Raw genomic sequence first — 6,165 nt, 5'->3', positions numbered from 1 at the left:
TTTATACACCCATTTTTGTCGAAAATTTGGGGTTTTCGTCCCAAATGAATTTACCTCATGAAATTGACATTAGAAATGAGTAATTGGCCATGTTAGGAGTACAGCCATATATCACTTTCGAACTTTCATCAAGTATGAAAGATTTGGGGCGAATGTGACGATTTCTCTACTAAACCGTAAAACCCTTCGAAAATGGTCCTATGCTAGTCCATTTATGAAACTTGGTGATTTGGAACCCTTGAGTAATGGGTAAACTTGCTATCATGCTGGATTTTTTATTTGTGACAGCTCCTCCGGGACACTTTTATGTGGCATAATTGCTATTATAGCGAAATGTGTTGGAGTAGTGTCCTCCACAATAAGTACGTTTACATATTAAATCTCCTTAAAAGAATATCAGGGGATTATTTATTTATTTGTCAGCTGGTCATCGTTAATCGGTAATGATTGGCTGACTAGAGTTTGACATTACTGTCGTATGACGGCGGTGATCAGCTGATCCCTTTAGGTCACACCTATAGGATGGTGCTCAAATGGAAAAACTAATTATTTGTATGAGATACAAATTAATTAAATCCGTGTATTAATTGACTTTTAATAAGTTAAGTGAATGTATTATTTGATGACGAGTTATGAACTTGGGCCAAGGAGATCTATTATTTAATTATTCGATAATTAATTAATAAATGTTAATTGAAAGTTAATAATTAATAGTTAATTAATTAAATTTATACGTTGTGTATATAAGTTTTGAGGTAAAGGTTATTAGCTGTTTAAATTTACAAGAGGTTGTAAAATTAGCTAATAAGGGTTCATATGATACATTTTATATTGATAAAATGGTCCAATTACTACATAATAGTTAAGTAATCATTAGTTGTTAATTTGTATTATTTAAGTGTTAAATAATCATATTAATATTTAATTATGTCAGATAATTAAATATAAGAGTAATAAGCATTTGTGGGACAAATGTCGAAAATCGAAATGGACCCAAATGGATCCACGTGGACCGATTTTTATAAGGTTCAACATGACCTCCACATGTCATGTGTATTTGACAAAAACACATGTGATGTTCCTCTCAATTGTATACATTTGAGAGATCTATAAATACCCCTCATTACACATTAGCATGGGTTGATTTTGAAGACCAAAAATCCTCTAAAAACTAAGACTTGGCCGGTTCATAGAAGAAGGAAAAGAAGTCCATTTTTCTTCATTTTTTCTCATCAAAGCTTGATCAATTTGTTGATCATAAAACCAAAATATAATTCACAAATAATAATACACATTATATAATTATTATTAGTGTAATAATATTACATATTACAAGGTTATTACTACTATTACCTAGTTAGTAATTTTAGTAGTCATTTGGGTTAATCTTGGGTGCTAATCTAAGGAGGTACTCTACTTTGGGTACTAGTGTTTGGAGGATCATCCTTGACATATTTAGCACAAGAACTACAAAGGATAGGAGACCTTTGTAGTGCCCAAAATTTTCCTTATTCCAATGTAAGGAAATTCTCTCTTAAGATGGTTTTATACCATCTTCTTGTTATTTGTCTATGCATACATGTAGATTTAGACCACTACAAAATTAGTATGTAATTTTTTTTTTGATATCATAAGATGAGTCATATTTGGTATAAATAACTAACAAGTGGTATCAGAGCATTGTTATATACATGCATGTAGTCTTAAGACGATTTTAGTAATTTATGAGATAAATTAATAAAATTTGATATTATGTAGTTAAAATTAGTTTTATCACATAATTTGGTCTTGCATGTAAATAATCTGGTCTTAAAATGATATGGGATGAAAACTTGATTTTTGTAATATTTATTCACTTTTTATGACTTAAATTGGCATAAAATTGATTAAAAATGTAATAAAATTGATTAAGAGTTAACTAAATTATGTTACATATTAATTTTATGAATATTAATTTAGAAATAACTGTATGCATGTTCTATTTATGAGAAAAATAGAAATTTTAAATTACTGTGATTAATTTAGGTAGTTTATTAATTTTTATTTGATAAAAATTGGTAAATAATGGTTATTTTGCAAATAAATATTGATTTAATTTATGGGCTCAAAATTTTTGAATTTTTAGTTCCTGGAAATTTTTCCAAAATGTACAAAATTTTATTTTGAAGTTGTTTCAATTTTTATGGTTTGATTTAGAATTAAATCGTAAAAATTGCCGTTTTACCGAGTAAATTGTGAAATTGTTTTAAATAAATTTCAAAACCAAAAATTTTCACATGCATGTCATTTTTGGTGTAAGACCAGAATATACACAATTTTAAAATTTATTTTTCCATAAATATTTTAATCAAATGGAATTTTACCATAATAATTGTGAATTATTATGTCTTTTTGTCATAATTTATGTTTTAGTCCCATATAAATTCAAGATAATTAGTGAGAATAATTATTTTGATATTAGATCAGATTAGTATGATTAGTTAATCTTAAAATTATTTTAAGAATTGATTATGGAATTTTAATGGTAAGAATTCCGTCGAAACAAGCTCAAAAGATCGTTGTTGGTAAGTTAGACGATTTGGCATGACATATTTACATAATGCATTTTTATTATTCATTTGGATGAATAGTTTTTAGTATATTAATTATGTAATTTTTCCTAATATGACCATAGGTAGAAGTTCGTATTTCCCGTAATGTAAGGGAATATTGACTTGTTTTGTAATTAATTGCGATTTCGTATCGCCCAATTTGTAATTAATTAATAGTGTATTTTAATTTTATTACAAATTGTATAATAGGAAATTGTTATGTAATTTAATTATTAGTAGTTAGATGAAGCATCTAAAGACGGAGTTTTCACGAATCCCTTCTTCATTAGAGGTAGGTTCAGATCACCGAGGTACACTCTTTTTACGTTGGGTATGTAGGGTAATAAAAGTTATTACGAGTGAAAATTGGTTGGACTCAACGGAATAAATATGGGTTTAATCGGTCCACCATGCCTATATTTATTTCTGGGGCTAAAAGATAGATTTTAAGAAAATCCGTCGACCAAGAGTTCTAGTAGTAGAATCAGTCAAAGTTGTAGACTCACCAAATTTATATAAATATGGGTTGAATCGGTTCACCGTGCCCGTGTTTATATAAAATTTTGGATCTTGGAATAATTTATATAATTCAGTGGGAGATCATTTTATAAATGGGAACTTGTTAAATAGTTTCACAAGTTAAAATTTTTAGACGATAAATGTTATCTTTCCTTTCATTTCCTTTGTAGTAATCACGATGGCTTCTACTAGTGAAACCATCACTATAGCTAGAGATTCATGGCTACATTCTTTTATGGACAAATGTGTTTTAAAAGCCGACGGTAGTAATTTTAAAGATTGGGAGGAACAACTTCGATTAGCTGCCGCATGTGATGGCAAATTACGCTACCTTGTCGATCCCTCTCCCCTTCGCCTAGTTCTAGGGCCACTGCCAATGTAAGGGAGGCTTATTCTAATTATCAAAAGGAATCCGCTGGAATTAAAAATGTTTTGATTTTTTCAATGGATCCTGCTTTACAAAGGCAATGTGTCAAGTTTCGCGATGCACATGAAGTATTCTCGAGGCTTTCCACTATGTTTTCTCAAGCCCCAAGGATAATTCACTATAACACCGCAGTTCGTTTCTTTGAGGCTAACCTCAAAGATGGTCAACCTGTAAGTTCACACGTAATTAAAATGATTGAGTACGTGGAAACTTTAGAGGGGTTGGGATGTAAGATCCCCGATGAACTTGTGGTGGACCGAGTGCTCCACTCTCTCTCTCACGTCAAAGGATTTACCCAATTTAGGTTAAATTATAATATGACGAACATGAGAAAAAGTTTACATGAGCTCCATTCTTTGCTTGTGCAAGTAGAGAAGGATATGGGACTGAATGGGAGTAAGAGGATGGATGTACTTGCGATTAAAGTGAAGAAGGAAGAAGCAGTTTAAGAGGAACACAGGTAAGAAGCCCGTTCAGGTGGAGGGCAAAGGTAAAGCAATTGCGAATTGCTCTACCAAGCCTAAACCTATAAAGGGTAATCCTCTTAAAGATACTTGTAATTACTGTAATAACAAGGGACATTGGAGGCGTAATTGCACGAAATACTTGGATGACATCAAAGCTGGCATTGTGAAGCCAACATGTAATTTCTCAACTGAATCTTTTATGATAGACATAAATTATACTTCAAATACAACTTGGGTATTAGATACTGGTTGTGGTTCTTACTTGTGCAAACATTTGCAGGGCCTAAAAAGCATAAGAAAGCTAAACAAGGGTGATGTTGATCTCCGAATGGGTAACGGGTCTAAAGTAATCGCCGTCTCAGTAGGAACTTATATACTTAACTTAGCTTCAGGGTTGCAGTTATTTCTTAATAATTACTATTTTGTACCGACATTTTCTAGGAATATAATTTCAGTATCTGTGTTAGACACAAAAAGTTTTTCTTTTGTAATTAAAGACAAACGTTGTACTTTTTCCCTTAATGGGATTGTATATAGCGAAACTATTTCAATCAATGGTGTTTATATTCTAGATACTTGCAAAGATGTTTATCATTTAGATAATAAAAGATTCAAAACAGGTGATCCCGATCAATCTTTTTTATGGCATTGTCGATTAGGACACATTAACGAGAAACGCATTAAAAGACTAGTGTCGACTTGTATAATTAAACCTTTTGATTTCGAATCATTTGGTACATGTGAATCTTGTCTTCTTGGCAAGATGACTCGTTCACCTTTTCTAGGAAGAGGATCTCGAGCTAGTTAGTTGTTGGGTTTAATACACACCGATGTATGTGGTCCAATAACAGTCACTGCTAGAGGTAATTATGACTATTTCATTACTTTTACCGATGACATGAGTAGATATGGGTATATCTACTTAATGAGGTATAAAAGTGAAGCTTTTGATAAGTTCAAAGTGTTTCAGAATGAAGTAGAAAACCAATTAAATAAGAAGATTAAAGCATTACGATCAGATCGTGGTGGGGAGTATTTAAGCAATGACTTTAGAGATCACCTTAAGGACGGTGGTATTGTATCCCAGTTAACTCCTCCTGGCACACCACAGTTAAATGGTGTGGCTGAAAGGAGGAATCGAACTTTATTAGATATGGTCCGATCAATGATGAGTCAAACTGAGTTACCTAAGTCATTTTGGGATTTTGCCATTTCATCTGCTACACGCTCACTTAATCAAAGTCCCACTAAAACAACTGACAAAACTCCATATGAGATATGGAAAGGTAAAGTCCCGAATTTGCGATACATGAAAGTATGGGGTTGTGATGCTTATGTCAAGAGCAAGTCTGACGATAAGCTTGCACCTCATTCTGAAAAATGTATTTTTGTAAGCTACCCTAAGGAAACTTGTGGATATTACTTCTACAATAGTAGTGAGAACAAAGTATTTGTGGCTCGTGAAGATGTCTTTCTAGAAAAAGAGTTTATTTCTAGAAGACAGAGTGGGAGAAAATTTGAACTTGATGAAGTTCAAGAGCCACAAACTGATGTGACAGTAGAGGAAGATGTTCCTTCTACGTTTGAATCAGTTACTGTTCATTCTGAACCTAGGAGGTCAGAGAGGGTTAGTCGCCAGCCTGATAGATAGCTTGGTGTTATCGAGGAAGATGGTGAGTATGAGGTTTTACCTTTGGAAAGTGATGAACCTAAGACCTACAAAGCAGCTATTACGAGTTCTAACTCTAAGCTATGGCTCGAGGCCCTACAATCTGAGATGGATTCCATGTACGAAAATCAGGTATGGGACCTGGTTGACTTACCTAAAAATGTTCGAGCTCTTCACTGTAAGTGGATATTTAAGATTAAAATCGGCATGGATGGACATAAAGATGTCTACAAAGCTAGATTGGTGGCAAAAGGTTTCACCCAGGTTCATGGTTTACACTATGATGAAACTTTTGCACCAATTGCTATGCTTAGATCTGTTCGGATAATGTTAGCGATTGCTGCATTTCATGATTATGAGATATGGCAAATGGATGTCAAAACCGCTTTCCTGAACGGGTTTCTAGAAGAGGAAGTGTTCATGACACAATCTGAAGGTTTTGTGGATCCTAAAAATCCTAACAAAGTATGCAAACTTAAGAGATCCATTTAT

This window comes from Silene latifolia, chromosome 1 (assembly GCF_048544455.1).
Source record: "Silene latifolia isolate original U9 population chromosome 1, ASM4854445v1, whole genome shotgun sequence".
In the NCBI taxonomy this organism is placed as follows: Eukaryota; Viridiplantae; Streptophyta; class Magnoliopsida; order Caryophyllales; family Caryophyllaceae; genus Silene; species Silene latifolia.
The sequence above is the reverse complement of the archived record's forward strand: the minus strand, read 5'-3'. Positions refer to the sequence as shown.